The sequence below is a fragment of the Haliotis asinina genome, chromosome 8, assembly GCF_037392515.1.
Source record: "Haliotis asinina isolate JCU_RB_2024 chromosome 8, JCU_Hal_asi_v2, whole genome shotgun sequence".
Taxonomy (NCBI): domain Eukaryota; kingdom Metazoa; phylum Mollusca; class Gastropoda; order Lepetellida; family Haliotidae; genus Haliotis; species Haliotis asinina.
Window position 1 is genome coordinate 24,066,518 of NC_090287.1, and position 20,862 is coordinate 24,087,379.

Genomic DNA, 20,862 nt, shown 5'->3' on the forward strand with positions numbered 1-20,862 from the left:
ATGAAGCATAGACTTGTTGGTTGCCATTTCTAATCATGAAGATATATCCAAAAGGCATTTGGCGTTTAAGCATCCCATCTGTAATATATAGCATTTTACAGGATAATTAGCATCAAGCACTTAGTTTCAGCTTGTGGTTCATAAAAAGCAGGTAAATACAAAACCAAACCATGATTTGAACTGAGGACATTTGGATCGATTCAGTACTGTGAATGCAAGAGCCCCACACACCAAAGACCCCAAACAGAGTCAATACTTGCTGTTTGATGTGATTTGCTTCATGCACGTCCAGTCGGAATGGCGACACAGACGGTACTCTCTGCATCTCCACACTGACACCATCTACATACCAAACATGGTCCTCTTCCGTCACATCTTGAGGGCAGGTGCATTCATCTGCAACATGAAAGACAGTGTGAAAGGGAATGTGAAAGTAGGTAACTACAAATACCGAGTGAGTGAGGTGGGAGAACCCGCTTAAGACTCCCTGTAGACTAAGGCTTAGTGTCTAAATATACATAATTTTGATAGAAACAAACAAACCCATTTTAATTGAAACGGAGCCCCAGGGAGATCATAGATTCAGAACCCAGAAATGTAGACTTGCTTTATTTAGAGCCTTAGCACTGCAGGGGGGGGGGGCTAGACTGTAGGGAAAATTAGTGGTTCAGGGACAGTGAGACAGGCTAGGCTCCCTGCATCTTTTTCAGTGCTTCCAAACTCCAGCCATCCTGAAATGTCAGTTTGATGTGATACAGTAAAAGGTACTCTGTCTCCATTTCTGCTGGCATTGAGCAAACTTGTGTGATCATGTGATATGATATACTCTTCCTCTTGAACACTCATAACAAATATAGGGTGCTGGAGTAGCCAAGTGGTGAAAGTGTGTCCTCTTGTCACTCTGAAGACCTGGGTTTGACTCCCCACATAGGTGCAATGTGTGAAGCCAAGTTCTGGTATTCCCCACACAGATATTGCTGGAATATTGTTAAAAGTAACATAAAGCTGAACTCATTCACTCATAAAGGTAAGCTGGGTATTTTTTCATCTACATTTATTAAAAATTATTTTTCAAGCAGAATGCCCAGTTGTCGGTTGATATGGGAGATAATAAACACATGAAAAGAATGGATGGCATAATGGAAGAATGAGTGAGTTTAGTTTTACGCCGCACTCAGCAATATTCCAGTGGTCTGTAAACAATCGACTGCACCAGACAATCAAGTGATCAGATAATCCACTTATCAACAGTGAATGATCCACCTACACAATTTGGATAAGATGACATGTGTCAGCCAAGTTAGCAAGTCTGACAATCCAATCGTGTCAGTCGCCTCCTACGACATGCATGGTTTACTAAAGATCAAATTTAACCCCAATCTCAACAGGTGCCTCACAAGGAGAAAAGGCTGATGTGCTGCATATCTTTGACACTTACCTGCTTGGTAAACCAATGGTCATGACAAAGGTGCCAACTTTCCTAGAAATATTATGAGTGTGAATCTGACATTCAAACTGATGATCATAGATTTGTAAGGATGCATCTTTAAATGGTGAAACAAAGTGTCCTAGACATCTCGAGCACAAGTGCCCACTATCTGAACACCAAAATGGCAATATATGACAAGCGCGGTATGGCTACGAGGGCCTGAATGTTTTAAGTGAACAGGAACAACTGAATCTTGTTAAGAGGTTGGTGAATTTCAACACTTGAACGTTTTTCACTTGTAACACAACTACATGTGTGAAAACTGCTGATTTTAGATGTTTAGGATCAGCCTTGTAATATTTGAACATTAGAGGGTCTGAGCCAAGCACACTTTCCTTGAAAAATGTAGGTGAAGACACTACAAACACACACATAAAAACTCCTCTTGGGTCACTGACTTGCTGACAGAGTTTCTCTTGAAGTTGATAATACCAGCCGTGTTCACTCATTTTTAACCAGTACATCATCAAATGTTCAAAACATGCAAGCATACAAGACTAAAAAGGTTGATGTTCGAAATTATGGTATTTTTCATTTTTACTTCAAGGTTTCCAAAATAGGAACCTCTGACATTTCTACTGGGCTAGAAATAGCCTCCTTCTTTATGGATTCTATTCATGATGGAGGATGAATACTGGCAACGTGATTTGGGCTGATTGAGGAAGTTGGTCATTGGACAAATATGTCTGGAACTCCTATAACTGGCCTACCAGGAATTATGGGTAATGGCAGAGATAAACACTTCCTGTCCGTGAAGGTAAATACAGATTGTTTACTGCTGAATGAATGTCTAATCTATGATTATTCCTATTTATGAATGTGACTGTCCAGACTAACACGAATAAAAATAATATGTTCATAAGCAACGGCAGAGGGTTGAGTGGGTAGGGGGAAAGGTGACCAAAGGGGTGAGTGTGGGTGAGCAACTCTGATATAATAATAAAAGAGTGGAGATACTGAGCGATTGAGCAGATGTATCGGTGAATGAATGATATAGTGCTTACAACTCTCAAGCGAGGGCAGAACAACATTCTAATTTCCCATGCAATCATATAAAGAATTGCAAGAAAATGTCGTAGGTATCTGAGGATTGGTATTCCTATGAAAATTGCAGTCATATTTGTCATTAAGATCTGCTGTATATACCAACATATAGCAGGTGTTATGTTTCAAGTAAGACCTGGGCAACCTTTTCCCTGTACAAACTGTTTCAGCTTCACTGATGGACACACATAAAATACACACCTACAGCAGCAACCTTAGCTTCATAAAGAACATGGGACAAAATAAGTTAGGACTACTGGTATTTTGTTTTTATATTTCATCAGTGTGTCAGTGAATAAATAAATCATCATTCATCATTTCAAAATTTGGATATATCCCTAGCATTTTTTATACAGAATATATACAATCACTCCACTATACATGCTGATAGGTTTTGGAGAAATATGTAACACGCTTGATATAAAACCAGTCTGTAAAATATTTTATTGCCTGAAACACAGGCTATGCTGAAGGTGTGTACAGACAATAATAAGAAAAATGTTCCAAAACAGCATTAACTGTCAATGTTCACACACACAAAACAACCTTACCCAATACAAAGGTTCAGATGGTCATCAGAAATACAAGAATTCATTAGTTTTATGCTTTCAAATCAACTGATACAGAGATCTGGTCTAATCATGAAATACTTGAAACAATTTTCTCATTGTCATTTGTTACATCCATTCATAATGACAGGCAATATTTGAAGAAAATTTCACTAATAAACAAAAAACAAACATAAAGTAGAATTACACCCTTAGATTTTCATATCTTAAGGATGAGAAAAATTACATTGCAGATTCTCTAGTTTCCACTGACATAATATGAAGTGAGAATGGAATGTAAAAATGTGAACATTTTATAGAGTTTCTATGGGAACAAAGGTACATGCAGCAGTAGCTTGGTGCTTTAAGCATTGCTAATCATCCCTAAGACCCTGGTTCAATTCCCCACAATGAATCAATGTGTGAAGCCAATCATGTGTTTTGAGTGTACATGTGCAGTCTTGGAACATATATTCTGGAGTTGTCTTATTTCAGTTGTCCTAAGTTGTTACATGTGATTCACAAGGGATTGTGGGATAATCTAATGGTTAAAGAGTTAGCTCATCACAAAAAAGACCTAGGTTTGATTTGTACAATATGTGAAGCCTATTTTGGTGTCATCTGTCATGATATTGCTAGAATATTGCTACAAGCTTAAAACCTAACTCACCCACTCCCTCACTCCCTCATCCATGTGATTCATGATTATCAGGAACATCAGGTTTGTCCATAGGGTTAAATAATTTAACACTAATCTTTCTCTTTTCCATTTCCATATTATCAGATTTGGTTGATCACTAAGCCAGGTACAAAAAACAAAACAAACAAAACTTGAGTGGTCACGATGACTTCTTGGCATTTGTTCATGGATTTTAATATCAGGCAAAACTCTGGCACTCAAAAGGAGTGGATAAAAAGTCAGTAGTGGTGAGATAAAACAGTATCCATGACAAACAAAACATCAATTTGACTGTAATCATTCAGGCAAGGTATTTGTAATCACAACATTCTTCAGTTTGGATAGCGGTGTAGTGTTATATGATTACATATCACATGGTTTAAACAAATACAGAATTATTTCCATACTCTGTGTGATAAACTGACCGCGTTTTCTTTGGCTGTCATAACTGTGAGGTTTTAATTCTATTTTAATTTGTTTTCAATAGTGGCTGTGAGTGAATGTGAAACCTGTCAGCCTTATTAAATTAGCATGAGTTATTACGCAGCTGAAAAAGCACAGAAAGATGCAATTTTCAGTAAAGTAAGTTATTCCACCTCAAAGTATAGCATGACATCTACCAGAGCACCAAGTAACTCAAAAGTTATCTATTTCCTGAAATAAGACAACTGTAAAACTGTTAGCATTAAGGCTGCAATAAGGGATAAGTGAGTCAATATTGACACTCACAGTCAGTATTTGCTATATGACCTTGACTTTGACCTTGACCTTGAATATAATTTCTACTCATTAATCTTAAGACTGGATTAATTTCATCTTTTTAATAACAGCTAATAACATATACTACAGTAATGAGTTTTGGTTATTAAAAATATACATATATTTGAAATCAGATTGTCATATACTAAAGAAAATGGGGAAGATATGAAATGGCACATCTAATACAATTAATATTTTGAATACTTAGGAGATAAACATACTGTGTTGGAAAATCAGAGGTACATAACGAAAATATAATAGCTCTAAATCTGATTTAAAACCCAACACGTAGCGTGAGGTTTTAAATGCCAAATTGAGAGCTATCATAATTTTGTCATATACATCTGATTTTCCAACACAATACGTTTATCTCCATTCTACCATAACCGTGTTATTCAGATTTTAAACAAATACATAAAGTGATGGAAAATCAGAGGTATATGACGTGATTATGATAGCTCTAAATTTGGCATTTAAAACCTCACGCTATGTGTTGGGTTTTAAATCAGATTTAGAGCTATTATATTTTCGTTATGTACCTCTGATTTTCCAACACAGTATGTTTATCTCCTAAGTATTCAAAATATTAATTGTATTAGATGTGCCATTTCATATCTTCCCCAATATATTAACCAATCACAATGCAGTATTTACTGAAGTCATGGTAGAATAATATTTACCAGCACACACTCTGCAACACGCAACCAACCCCATCTCCGAACTATTTAGAAAACTTTGCTGTATCTTTCACTTGGTCAGGCAAAACAAGAGTTCATTCTTTCAAAAACCATTCATCACAACACTGTTCCATCACGTGGATAGTGAGATCAAGAGTCACCTACAATTTACTCATAGTTCAGCATTAATTTTGCAATGTCAAAGATGTAAGATGGTGGCCAGTGCAGACTTGGGTGGGGATCTGTTGAAATCCAGATCCCATCTGGGTATCACCTATGAAGGTTTCTGAATCAGTAGATAAAATGCAGCCACTTACTAATGTTCCTGGCACTACAAGGCAGAAATCAAAATGGCCATTTTCAGTCAACTGGAACTCTAGATGTTAAAGCTACAGAAATCTTCATATCAGTATGTAATCCTTTTATAGAGTGACAAAGAGCTTTAATACTGTGTATCCCAGGTACATGTTTAGAAGAATTACTTTGTGAAGCACAGGTGTCATGATAAAATAAGTAAAAATGGCTGTTTTTGTTAGTTAATTTAACTATGCCAAAAAAACTGAACTTGTCCATCTCATATTTGTGGTATATTTAGCAACCCTTGCCTAAAATGGTCTGTCAAGGACATATTCATGTTTAAATATTTATCAAACACTTTTCAAATCCTCTGAAGTCATGCGTTTTGACACATTTCTCTACAAATAGTGAAGAGATTTAGCATAATCCTTCTTATCAGTCACAGAGATTTAAATAACTTTCTTAAATTTTGCAACTGTCGTATATACTGAAATGTCTCGACAACACAACCAGTTCTTTATATAATTAATGAGAGAGGTATTTTTGCAATATTCAACCAGTCTCAAGGTGAAGGATGAAAGGAACTGGCGTTTCATATTGCACCCATGTGGAGAAATAAACCCTGGGCTTCAGCATGCCAAGTAAACACCTTAACCACAAGGCTACATCAACATCCCTTTCAAACTTGACAAAATTAATAAATGACTTCCTCTAATTTGCCTTCAGTGTCATTAAATGACCAAATTAGTGATACCTAACATTCAAAAAGTAATCATCCAAAATGCAGGCATTAAGGCATTAATGATTCACCATCATATCGGTCACATGATATAATTAAAACGGTGCACACAAAAACTGATCCAAATTTGAAGAGAATTACATAAAATTAGATGGAACCAGTCTGTAATTGGTCTGTAAGACGTGAAGTTCCTTTTTCAAGAAGTTTCAAAGCTATTTGTTGTTCCTTCATCTTGTAGATTAAGTTTACGCAGTTGAAGACATTAGCCATGAAACACAATACAAAAGTTATTATCCTTACAAAAATGTTTCATGTTCATGTTCTAACTTTCTAACATTTTAGCCTAGTGGTTAAAGTGTTTGCTCATCATGCTGAAAGCCCTGGTTTGAATCCCTACATGGGTACAATGACTGAAGTCTATATCTGGTATCCACTCAGTGATACTGCTAGGATACTGCTAGAAGCAGCAGAGTAGTCAACCCCGTCACTCATTCAGGTGGAATAGCCTTGTAGCAAAAGCATTCGCTCATCACGTCATAAAAAGCATGCTCAATTCCCCTTATGGACACAATTGGTGAAGCGTATTTCTGGTGTCTCCTGGAATATTGATTAAAAAAACCCAATTCACTCATTTCCAGTAGGATAAAATGTATGTATGTGTCATTACAAGTAGACCAGCTTGTTAAGGTATCAAAACTTCAATGCGACTGAGTGCTACACAAGTAATGCTTGCAACAATGTCCAATACACACAAACAAAGCCTATGGACATATGTATCAATACCAGCTGGATGAGGAGATTCAGTTGAAGCAACGTGTCCTTTGTGTACTGAACTCAACATAGCTCTCCCATACATGTCCATGCTATATCAAACATTTTCAGTAAGTCCATGTTTAGAGATAGTTTAAGATGGGGAGGACTAGCTACATTTCGAGATCGTCAAAGTAAACATCAGTGAGCAAATCAACAATATCAAAGCTGTTATTCAACAAACATGAGCTGACAGCTGGTTTTCCATTAAGGAGGTATGGAAGCAATTTTGGACACCTTATTCTTGAATATTCCCACACAACCATATCGGTTTGGAAGCATTTCAGAATGAAATGACAACATTCTGCTTGTCCATCCTTTGGTTTGTATAGCAATAGACAGTTGTTTTGTATGTTAACTGCACAAAATCTGCATGGAAAGCGAAAACCTTACTCAGATGTTGAACAAGATACTGGCTTATTGTTGAATAATTCAACATGTTGGTAAGAACCATGGTATTTGTTTTATTTATTTTTAATTCTTTTGTTTAGTCGTGGCAGTTGAAACTGTTCATCAAACTATGACCTTGACCTTGACCTTGACAACTGTTTTGTTCCATCAAAATGTGTATATTACTGCTCTGTAATTCACCTTGACCTTTAACATCATGATCTGTATAATCAAATCTCTGTTCCCATTGCACAAATTTTTACCTTGACAATTATGTTTTCCATCTTTGACATACAGATGATTATGCTTTCAAATACAGTCAGATCTGTCAGATCCAGCAAGTTGTCAACACCAGTATAAAAGCTCAGTCCCATCCATGACTTTTATCATGAGTTCCACAATCCAGCACATCATTTAAAGTGGATTATTTCTTCAGTCCCGATGAGTGTTGGTCTAGACAACTACCACTGTATTTTAAATAATATCCAGTCTTTCTATTCTATGCCTCTGTAAACATCAATGCAATGGGAGATCAAGTCAGATGGTCTCTAAGAGAATGCCCAATCAGTATACAGCATTGATGGGTTATACAGACAATTTTCAATAACATTTCAGATTCAGTTCCTACTACGTTGCGTCAACACACTCAGATAGCAGTCAGAGTTAATGCCTGGTAAATTTCTTCACCACTATTCCTGTCTGGACTGAACAAATGAAATCCATACTAACCACAAATATTCCACCAACAAGTGAACATGTGATGGCTTCAGATAGTGTGATGTCTACATAACCCAGCACAGATGTTGCATTTCATTTTTGATCTACTGAAATCAGATCTGTTGCACCAAATGCATGAACATTCACACAGAGAATTTTAAAACCTCCACAGCCACTGGCCGATGTGAAAGTTCACCTGTTGTGACTTCTTATGGTGTGTCTATCACCACTCAATACACAAATGAAGGACCATCAGCTGTAGAATAAACAATGGCATGTACAAGCATAAAATGACCTTGACCTTCAAATACAGAATGCTCTTGCCTTATTCTATTCTAAAAACAATAAATGTAATCATGATAACGAAGGGTTTAGTCACCATTGACAGGCTTCCATTCCTTTTGTAAAATAAATCAGCATTAAAAGCACATTTACTGACTCATAAAATAACACTGACATTAGGAGTCACAATCTCATAAAACTGATCAAGGGTTACAAAGAGATTTCACAATAAGTCAAATGTTAGTCATTTATGTACTTATTGTGAATTGTGATGAGCAATACTATCACAGGTTTGCTGTTGCTGATTTGATTTTGATATTTTCTTGGAGAATTCAGTCACATATATTGCAGGATTCCCTAAGTGGTCTCAGATACTGTATCCTGCTACACACATTTGATAACAATAATATCATCTTCTATAGCACAGCCTCCAAACACCAAGTGACTGCTCATGGTGCTTAATCAGGATTTGATTACTACTGCCTCGGATAACCCAAACTGACTGTTGGGTGCTAGAAGGTTCTAGTCACATGACTTTATCCAACCGGACACTCATTTGCTGCTGGATGAACAGCAATTTTGTACAAACTCACTTGCCTAAGGTGAGACCACATGTATGACATGTGCTTCATTATGGGGCAGAACTGAAGTCCTAAAAGCTCCCAGGAGTCAGGCTGCCAAACATAAAGAAGAGTGGATATTAAAGTGCAAAATATGTTAACCTTGGTGTGAAAATCCACAAAAACTTGACAGGGTACCACTGAAGCAGAAAACATCAATGAAATGCATCAAGTTGTGATTCCTTCTGACATTAAGAGTCTTGGTTTAGCCTTGTGAGTATGCATTCACTCATAACACTGATGGCCCATGTTTGATTTCCAGAAATGTGTAGAACAAAGTACATGTCTAATGTACCCCCAACATGCTATTTCTGGAATACTGGTAAAAGCTGTAAATCCCCCAAACTCGGTATCTCCTGACATTAAGGTGACAGAGTGTGATATGATTCAGTCATTGCTGAAGGGTGATGGGTTAGCCTACTGCTTCAAGCAGTCACTCATCATGCCAAAAACCTGGGTTGAATTTCCCACATGGGGAAAATTTGTGAAGCCCATTTCTGGTGACCCCTGCTGTGAACGTGCTGGAATATTGCAGCATAAAACCTCCCACTCACTCATCCACCCACTCACCCATTAAGGAGCAGCGGGGTAGTCTGTTGGTTGAAGCATGTTGAAGACCCTTTCTCTCTCACTCACTCACTCACTCACTCACGCACCCACCCTCCCATCCTCCCACCCACTCATCCACTCACCCATTCATCCACTCACCCATTAAGGGGCAGCGGGGTAGTCTATTAGTTGAAGCATGCTGAAGACCCTCCACATGGGTACAATGTGTGAGGCCAATTTCTGGTGATCACAGTAGTAATATAAAACGAATATTGCAGCATAAAACCTCACTTACTCCCCCACCCATAATTAACTGCTGAAAGAGGCATCCCATTCACTTATTAACTCACTCCTACACGAGGAGACATCCCACAATGCCTTTGGGACAGAGACCAGATATCCGTGTGGTGGGAGGCAGGAATTAACCAACAGTTAATGTACATCCCCAAGTCTATATGTGATGCTACTTTAATACTATTATCCTAATCACTCCTCATCTATCACAGATCTGATTAAACTGTGCTGGATACAGTCGCAAGTGTTTCCTGTTGCCAAGGATAAATCATCTTCATGAAAGTCCACTCAGTTTACAGACCCACTGACCTTAGCCAAAACTTCAGACAAGAAAATAAATAGAAATGATCAATATTTATTTCCATTCACACATTTGCTTTTAAGGGATTTTTTTAGATAAGACCAAGAAATGATGCTCCCACGCAGCAATTAATCACGTCTCAGTTGCAAAGTAAGAAGCAAACATCATCAATCATCGCTGGCTCTCACAAGAACATTTTCCCATGCATTTTCTATCTAAGCTGGTTAAATACACAGTTTGCCTCCACATCATTTGACTGACTCAAATGGAAAACACAAACAGTCCAAAAAAGAACATTCACTGCTGTCAACTTCAGTGATAAATCTGTGTTCAATGTCTGATGGCCAAAGAGCAATAAAAGAGTGTCTGGAATTAAATGTTGTATGTGAAATGTACTTTTGTAATAAGTAATGGTGGCTTTATTGTGGTAACTTTGTCAGAACCATTAGGAGATTTTGGGGTACTACAGCTTGTTCAGTTTGATCTGATCAAGTGAATACTAATGCATTGTGTGACTGTGTCACAACTGGTCAGGTCTATTATTGTGAAGGGGTGAACTCAATCGATTGTCAACATGTCTGAACAGCCAAGACAAGGTTGCCACTTGACATCTCACTGCCAAGAAATCATCAGCAATGTCCTAACTTTCTTTGAAAAAAAAAACAAGCTACAGATGGTTTAATGTTTACGATGTATGCATGCTTCACACGAATGCAACATTCATAACATCCTCTTCTCCCCTATTTTAATTAAACTAACTGGACCTGGTGTGTGTACTATTTGACCTCCCAAGTCATGCATATGTAGAGTAGCTCAGGTCAAGCTGAATCAGATGTGCTGATACACAATTTCAAAATGAATTTACTTTACAAATTTAAGCATTACTGATATACAATTTCATAGTGAATTTACTTTACAAATTTAAGCATTACTGATATACAATTTCATAGTGAATTCACTTTACAAATTTAAGCAATTCTCATTGGTACTGACACATTTTCCAAATCTTTCATTCACATTCAAAGATGCATATAATGCATTAATGTTTCAGTTTGTAATCACATTTTGATATGACTGTCACAAAGTGTGCATGGTTATCTATTACTTGTCAAGAACTGGTTTTACACTAATAAAATATGTGTTGAACATTTGTCCTCAGTTGATACAATATTGGTGAACCTGTGGTAAAACATTGTAGAACAATTCATGGAAAATTGGTGAACTGTTTGTTGGAACATCTGTGACCTCTTGGTTGAACATCTGCAATGTCTTGAAAGAGCACTGGTTACCCATTCGTCAAACATTGCTGAACAAATACATACACATACACAGAGAGAATTCTGTAACAGTGCAGGAACAGTAAACAGCAGTGATCAGAGAGATGTGTACTGAATCGTTCATGGTTTTCAGTATCATTGTGAGGGACCATTAAGGATTTTGGCCAGTATGCAGTTAGGCAGCCAGGTTGATCTACAATTGATACTAATAGACAATACAGTTAAACTGTTCCCAAAAAACAGGAATACGAACAGTTGTAACATGCCCAGATCTTGGACAGACAACTTAAAGACAACTTTGATCGATTCATGCAGGTTGTAAGTGTCTTAGAAGGTATGTAGATTGATGCTCATTTTATCGACCACTGGTTAGTCTAGTCCAGATTCAGTTATTTACACACCATTGTCATATAGCTGTAATATTGCTGAGTGTGGCTTTAAACAACAAACCAACCAACCTCAGAAAAATAGGCAAAACCTATCACCTCTCATTCCTAATTTCATCTTAGAGCCATTAAATAATCAGTCATTTTAATGATTCCAATGGTCATAAAAGACAATACAGTGGAGAAAATTGCATGAATGGATTATTGAAAATATATCATGACACAAAATGTGATGAATGTCACACATGGGCATCAATGGTGTCACATCTGTATCACCAAACAGGGATGCCAGTCAGGGTCTGGTGGGCATCAACAGGACAAATCTTGGCCAATTCAGCAATGAATTGCTGTCCAGATTCATGATGTAAAAAACTCTTCGATCCTGTCCTGCCAGAAGACCTGACTGGAACCTAGATCAGCTGATGATGTGTTCTGTATTCTTTGTGCAGTCATATGAATGGCAGAATATACCCAAAGATACCATATGAACTCTCATCCACAGCATGCTTGGTTTGTATACAGCATTTGACAGTGTATATGTCCAATGCCAGAATCATTGCTGCTTTTCATTCACTTTCATGTAATAGTTTGTCATAATGATATAACATACTGTTATTATCTAAACTACATTATTGCAAAGTTATCAGTCAGTCATTCATGCCCAGTGGATGGACACCAGTGAGACACAGAACCATTAGACAGATAATGGTGGAACACTGAAGCCATCAACAAACAAATGGTGGAACATTTGAGCCATTGGGCAGACAGGTTTGCAACACCATCTGCAGAGTATTCAAATGGACATAATGGAACACCAGTGCCATAGGGCAGACAATTGCAGAAGACAAAAGTGCTTGGGAAGACAATGGCAGAACACAAAAGACTTCAGATCGACACTGGTGGAACACCAGTCCAAACCTATTGGACAGCCAATGGCACAACACAAAAGCCATTAAGGTAACAGAAAACCCATTGGGCAGACAATGAGGAACACAAAAAAAACATCAAACAATGGCAACGATGGAATATGGCAAAGGCCATTGGGCTAACAATGGTGGGACAAAGAACAGCTGGGTCAAAATGCAGTACCACTAGACTAAATATACATATGGAAATTAATTAAGCAACACCAAATTCAAAGACACATAAAAACTTAACAAAGTTTAACGAAGTAATTTTGATGATTGATTATTCAATTTTGATGTATTGACATACAGCATGAGCTTTTCATGGGTTGATATGACGCGCGTGAAGCTTGCACAGCGCACGTGCATTGCTTTAACCTCAACTTTCGAAAAATGCACTTTTTCCCTGGGGTGTTTACAAGCGCAGGTTGTCGATTGCATTCGGTTTTTCATTCATTTCAATGTCATGGCACGTAGGAAATTATCAGAGGCCACTCGTTGGCAAATAATCGGCATGAGGAATGCTGGTATGTCTCTAAGACAAATCGGGACTCAAATCGGACGACATCATTCCATAATTTCAAAACTTTTGAAAAAATACCGGGCCACTAATGAAGTTAAAGACCTGCCTAGACCAGGAAGACCCAGGAAGACCACAGTCCGGGAGGACAGAGCTTTACTGAGACTTGTACGGCGCAGGTCCTTCGACTCGAGCTCTCGGTTGAGACAGGAGTGGCTTCCAGGGAGACCCATCTCGAACAGGACTGTTCGGAATCGTCTGAAAGCTGCAGGATACCGGGCAAGGAGGCCAATCAAGCGACCCAGACTGTCTCCAGCCCATAAGGCAGCCCGACTGGCCTGGTGTAATGACCGTTTGCACTGGAACATTGCCTCTTGGAGGAAGGTCCATTTCTCAGATGAGAGCCGGTTCTTGCTGCACATGGTGGACGGTCGTACTCGGGTCTGGAGGCAGAGGAACACAGCAATGGCTCCACGGAACATCCAGGAGACTGTGGCCTTTGGGGGAGGTTCCGTTATGGTATGGGGGTGCATTTCCATGAACTGCAAGTTGGATATCATTACCATCCGTGGCAACCTTAACGGTGTTCGTTACCAACAGGAGGTTCTTGACAGGGCTGTGGTACCTCATTTTGAGAACCATCCTCTGGCAACGAGACCCATATTTATGGACGACAATGCTAGACCTCACAGGACGCATGCTGTAAATGATTTTTTGCGGCAAAATGCAATTCCATGGCCTGCCATGAGCCCTGACCTCAACCCCATTGAACATTTGTGGGACTTTATTGGCCGTCGTGTGAGGCAGAGAGACCCACCAGTCCATAATCTCAACGAATTGACGGCTGCCCTGCATGAGGAGTGGAACAGGATCCCCCAGAATCAGATCCGGAGACTCATCCAAGGAATGAGGAGGCGTCTGGAATCGGTGGTGCGTGCGCAGGGAGGACACACTAGATATTGATGAAAGTCGGTGTGCAGACTCTCAGATGACTGTTCTTTCTTTCCATGTGACATTTGTGTTAATACACCTGACAACAACGTCTGTGGATGAATAGTAAATTGTGTCCATTTTTTCATGAATTTAAGACAGTTTTAAGAATTTGGATTTCGTTGCAATAAAGCAAAGTCTTGATACTTTTTCCCTTTAAGTTGTTTGTCAGAGATCGTCTGTTGAATAAAAAAGTGTCAAACTATATCAACCCGGCATATTTTGATTGTCAGAACACTTCAAAGTTGCTCCAATAGAAAAAATTGGGGTGTTGCTTGATTAATTTCCAGGTGTATAGATGCAGTGGAATGCGAGCGCCATTGAATGAACAAAAATTATTAGTGGGACACAAGTACAATACAAGAATAACACTTTGAAAATGGTGGAAACATCAATCACTGCCACAAACACAACATCCATTGGAGCCAACAACTGTGGAACAAGAATCAACTGATGAGCAAAAGCTATTCATTGTAGACTGATGAAACTGTTGAACACAGCGTTTCTGTTCTACTTCTAGCCCCTTCTTCAGGTGACTATCCAGCGGAAGCTTACTTCACAGTATGGCAGCACCATGTATGATAAAAAAATACATGTTCTAGGCTATGACTATTTCCCTGTAAGCCATAAACTTGGGTTTGGTACTGACAAATCAAGAGTCATAATGAAGACAAATGTGGAACTTGAAGACAAGATCACATTTTCAGGTAGACCTAACTTTTGGGATGCAACTCAAAGTGCAGTGGCTGACTGTTCGCCCACTACAAGCATTAGAACTGGTATAAATGTAACTCAGCCAAACACAGCCACAAGGTCTCGGAGGAGGGAGGGGGGGGAAGATGACATGTATGAAGCTTCACGGAACTAAACTACACCATAAGGTGAAGGAATGCATGTTGCCTTAAACATCACTGAAGATGTATCAAGGTTATAACTTACTAAATGTCCTCCAGACAAATTAATGGTTGACAAAAACATTCTATACAAACTGTGTCATAGCTTTCACAGTGATACTGGCTGCAAAACCTTAATGATACAATCCTTGGATGACTCCTTATATAAACCATCATAAAGAGGTTGAGGATTGGCAGACAAGTAACAGTTTGAGACCATGGTACCATTTTCATGTTCATTTAAACCATCTTCATTAGGAAGAGGTTGATCCCAGAAAGATGGGAGCCTTGTTCCTCTAAACATCTACATTCAAACCATCTTCAATAGGCAAATGTTCATCACAGAACAATGGGAGCCTTGTTCCTGTAAATGTCTTCACTCAAACAGTCCCTATTAGGCAGAGGAAACAGACAAAGATAGAGAGATGCTACACTTGTGAAACCCGCAACGTAGTATACCTACTTACTTGCAAACGCTGCAATAAATAATGTACGTGAAACCAAAAGATGTTTCAGAATCTGACTGTCAGAACATTATCACACTAAATGTGACAAACCTGTCACATTACATTTCAACTCAGAACATTATGGCAAAAATGATATCAAGTCTGATATCATCACACAACTTTGTGAGCATCCAGACTCCAGACTCCAAACTCCAAACTCCAGACTCCAAACTCCAGACTCCAAACTCCAAACTCCAAACTCCAAACCACCAAAAAGAGACCTCTAGAACTATGGTGGATCTTTGAGCAGGTAACAGACCCGTGAAGGTCCCGGGGTAGAATAGGCCTTCAGCAACCCATGCTTGCCATAAAAGGCGACTCAGCTTGTCGTAAGAGGCGACTAACGGGATCGGGTGGTCAGGCTCGCTGACTTGGTTGACACATGTCATCGGTTCCCAATTGCGCAGATCGATGCTCATGTTGTTGATCACTGGATTGTCTGGTCCAGACTCGATTATGTACAGACCGTCGCCATATAGCTGGAATATTGCTGAGTGCGGCGTAAAACTAAACTCACTCACTCACTCACATATGTTCCAAGTGCATGGACTCATTGATAGTATTATTATTACGCATAAGTAGAATAATGGGTGTCTTACTCCTGTAAACATCTTTCAAACCATGTTCATAAAGCAAAGGTTCATCAGAGAAGTGTGGAAGCCTTCATTCAAACAATCTTCATTTGGCAGAAGTTTATCACAGAAGGGTGAGAGCCTTGTTCTTGTAAACATCTTTATTCAAACTTTTTCAAACCAACTTCATTAGGCAGAAATTCATAATAGAATGATGGAAGCCTTAATCCTGTAAACATCTTCATTCGAACCATCTTTATTAGGCAGATGGCACATCACAGAAGGATGGGAGCCTTGTGCCTATAAACATCTTCATTCAAACCAACTTCCTTAAGCAGCGGTTCATCATGAAAGGATGGAAGCCATGTTAATATCTTCAGTCAAACTATCATCATCAGGCAGAAGATCATCACAGAAGATGTGAGACTTGAATCTGTAAACATCTTCATTAAAACCATCATTATTTAGAGGTTTATGACAAGAGGATGGCAGCCTTGCTCATCACTGCCACTGTCTTTATTGGGCAGAGGTTGGTCACAGAAAGATGACAGTCTTGTTCCTGTAAACTTCATTAGACCCATCATCATCAGGATCTCTTTTATCTTCAATATTTTCATCTGTACATCATTTGGCAAGATATCCTGACTGACACATCAGTGTTTAACAGCCTCACAATGTCTTCAAATGATACTTCATCATCAGACAGGATTTTGACAAATAGACAGAAAATTGAGAAAACTGTGTTTGTTTCCAGTAGTGTCTTCATCAAAACGATTTTCATTCTTGCATGTTCACCTAGCATTTTCTACCTTATGAAATTTGTTCGAACAGATAATCCAGATTGATTTTTCTCTGGCATTAATGTTTTGAACTTTGGCAATTAAATCTTCTCACCATGTTATGGTAGATTTATCACTTCATTTTCTGCTCTGATACTTTTCACAAGACCATTTACAGAAATTGGACATTAAAGCAGGTTTAAGGACTAATTGCCCCACAAATTATCGTAATACCTACCAATAATGCCTGAGATAAGTTATTTCATCCTTGTTAAGTATTCTAAGAGCAACTGTAATTCTAAACATCAACACCAGAAAATCAACACTGTAAAATATCTGTCTAAACAGTTTCCAAAATAGTGATAAAAGATTATTAAAAAGGATCACAGACAATGAAAACTGGCTCTTCTCGATATGGGTACAACAGTTTAGAATTTATGAGTTGGGTTCAATGTTTCTTTGGAAGCTACTTAGTAGTAAGACAGCTACATGTTTTTAGGAGTAGGAGGTCCAACCAGACTCAGGTCAAAACACATCCAACCTTGATGGCAAACCTAGGATCCACCCTACAGACCATCCAACACTGCACAGTGAGCTCCTTCTTCTGCTAGGCTAGGGACACAACAACTGAATCCTGGGTTTGTTTCATGCTGGAGGTTATGCTTGGCTTCCTACAATGGATACTCAACATGGGTTGTGATACAGCCAGTGGATAAAACTGACATGTGTTGGGAGCATACGGAGATAAAATGCAAATATGACGGTCATTTGGGTATTTCTTTAAGTGTTTTCAAACAAGGGTGTCCCCTTTGTAATAAGCGACTAAGTAAGAGTTTTACATCATGAATCTGGACAAAGTATGGAGAGGACAGTTATACATAAACATTTGTAACTCACAGTTGGATGTTCAACTGGACAGAAAATAGGTGTCCAGCTGGAATTTATCTGAGGAATTCAACCTTAGTGATATATGTGAAACAGTATACTGAGGAAACTAGCCTAGCAGGATCAATCTTCATACTGGTGCTTGCAAACCTCTTCATCTACAGGCCATTTATTGGGATTTAAGCAAGATAAGTCTGAACTGTAGTCATGTCACATTCTGTCATTGTGTGAACATCTTAATGAGCATTTTTTCAACATTATGTCAGGACAGGCAGTGTATCACAGACTAGAGTGAAGTATTTTCCAGTTGATAAAAGGATCTAATCTGATGGACAGAGTACTGAAATGTTCTGTATTGCCATGATAAAAGCACATAGAAATATTTAATAGAAATGCGCAAATGCAACAATGCAGGAGCCTAGTGGCCAAACACACCATCGTTGGGCAATGGTTTTAATTGGATTTCACATATGTTATTAAAACTGTTCAGCAAATGAAAAGTGAAAACATGTGAAAACATGACATGACACAACACAAACCCAACACAAGAATATCATTGTCTATCTGAGAAACATAAGTCTGTTTTGACTGTGGACAGGTCTGTGGACAGACTTCAGCCATAACAGTGATGGAGACATTTTCAGTTTATTGAGGAGTCACATTTTAGCGTCTCAGTACAGGAAGAATGTGTCATGGTTCCTGAATAAGTCATCATGGGGAACATTATGTCTAAAACTGCATACAGAAAGTGGACAACTTTGGTGACGTGAGTGTTATGATTTCTGATCTCCCATACTGGAAGAACAGACTTATCCAGTGTCAATTAGCAGCACAAAAAAGGTAAGTCTTATTATCAGTTATCCAATGTCCATGCTGCCAGTCAGGGTCAGTGGGGTAGCCTAGTGGTTAAAGCATCCACTCATCACAGCAAAGGTCTGAGTTCAAATCCACACATGGCTATCATGTGTGAAGCCCTGGTGTCCCCAACTGTGTTATTGTTGGAATATTGCTAAATGCAGCATAAAATCATAATCAGTTATGCTGCCAGTCAGGCAAAAACGTTCTGTCAGTTAGGGTTGGCCTTGGATATGAATTAGACACTGCTAGTAGACTGCTGGTAGATATACCAGGATTTTTTCTGATAGTTAGGCACTATCTATCTTCCCAATTAGGCCAAAACAATGGCAGCAACTTAGGTAAGGATTTGCTGACACACTTAGTCACTAGAAATATGTTTCCAGTTAAGCAAGAAAAATGGCTGCAAATTATGCAAGGCCTCTACAGAGAGTTAGGCAACAACAATGACTGCAAGTTAGGCAAAGATTTGCTGACAGTTAGGCACTTTATGTATGTTTTCAGTTAGGCAAGAACAATGAATGCAAGACACTTTGTTCTCCATAACAAAATCTTTGTCTTGATACAGTCCACATGGAATAGTTCGACATGGAAAAATTGATTCAAAGACAGAACTATTATCTTCTGTCAGAGAGGTGAGCACTGAAACCTTCCAGACACATCAGTCCCTGGCAACATGAGTTTGCAGACAACTACCAAATCAAAATTTATATGAAATAAATAACGTGACAATAAACAGTGCAAATGTGTAGGGAAAATCACAACACCAGCAACCATTTCATATGAGTGATGCCTTTTAAGCAATGGAACCCTGTCATGCTCTTAACAACCCTCTGGCAGTATTTTCAATGCACAGTTAAAAGTCTGCCATTACAGGATGATTTTCCTACAAAAGCACTGCTTTCTGCAAATGTGACAAAGTTGAAGAACACAAATAGTACAGAATATGACTTTATAGCTAAAAAATGGATAGAATTATCACTAAAACACCTGCATGTCAGAAATGAGAGGGCCACAGTAACTTGATAATGCCTGCAAAACGCTTGGTAGCACCTTTATCAAGCCTGTTGTTAGGTGCTCAGTTCAGCTCTTGATGTTCAATCGCCTGTGACTGATTTAAACTTGGGTTCATTGTTCATGATATTTCTGACGCACATCATGCACTTTAATTTCTTGTCAGTGCCAACTATAACAGTTGTACCATAAATTACAACATACTTGAAAGAAAACTGGAACTCTTAACATTGTTGAGCACTTTAAAAAATGTTGGCTGGTAGTATGGGCAAAGGTCAAGGTCAAACGTCACTCTCAATAGTGACATCGCCTGTTTTGTGACATTAGCATATTTGTCAGTGACCTCCGTCATTTGTTGTTATCAGCAAATGCTTCAAAACTGATGCCGTTGTTTTCATTCTTATTTCATTTTAAATTCTATCCATTGTAGGTACAATAACGTAGCACTATTTTTCAGGGCATTATTATTTGCAAAAGCTCTCGTCCTTTTCAAATGCACTCCTTCGTCAGGCAGTTAATGAAAGACCTCAAACTTCTACAGATGATAATGCTCTGAAAAATAGTGTTACCCTTCTTGTACATAAGCAGAATTTTGAGGATGTTGTTGACACTGTATTTCTGCTGACAGATCATGATGAGATAATGTGCATCTGTTGATAGACCTGCTTATGCACTGGATATACTGGTACCATTTCAATACATACTTTCCAGGTCAAGTCAGGGTTTCAGTTCATTCATAAGATTGCCTTACCTACACTCATATAGGAAACATATCTGTGCACATGAACACATTAACACAATTCCTAAGTGAGTGAGTGAGTGAGTGAGTGAGTGAGTGAGTTATACCACTTTAGCAATATTCAATCAGTGACCTCAGAAATGGGATTCACACATTGTGCTTATGTGGGGAATCAAACAAACCTGGGTCTTTGTGGTGACTAGCAAACATTTCAACCAATAGGCTACCCCATCATCCCACAATTCCATGAAACTAATTATATAAGGGACATAACTTAGCGCCACTGGACCAACATTTCGGCCTAAACACAAGTACAAGAATAGAGAATTTTAAACCAATATTTGAC

At 38.6% G+C, this 20,862-nt stretch overlaps 1 protein-coding gene across 1 annotated transcript in view; it reads right to left on the reverse strand.

The window, feature by feature from the left end:
* Positions 1-385: 385 nt before the first annotated feature.
* LOC137295159 (endoplasmic reticulum membrane-associated RNA degradation protein-like) overlaps positions 386-20,862 on the reverse strand; it is a 98,909-nt gene continuing 78,432 nt past the window's right edge. Inside the window, exon 20 of the mRNA XM_067826481.1 lies at positions 386-396. The gene's annotated coding sequence lies outside the window, so the exon portion shown is untranslated. The remainder of the gene's footprint in view (positions 397-20,862) is intronic.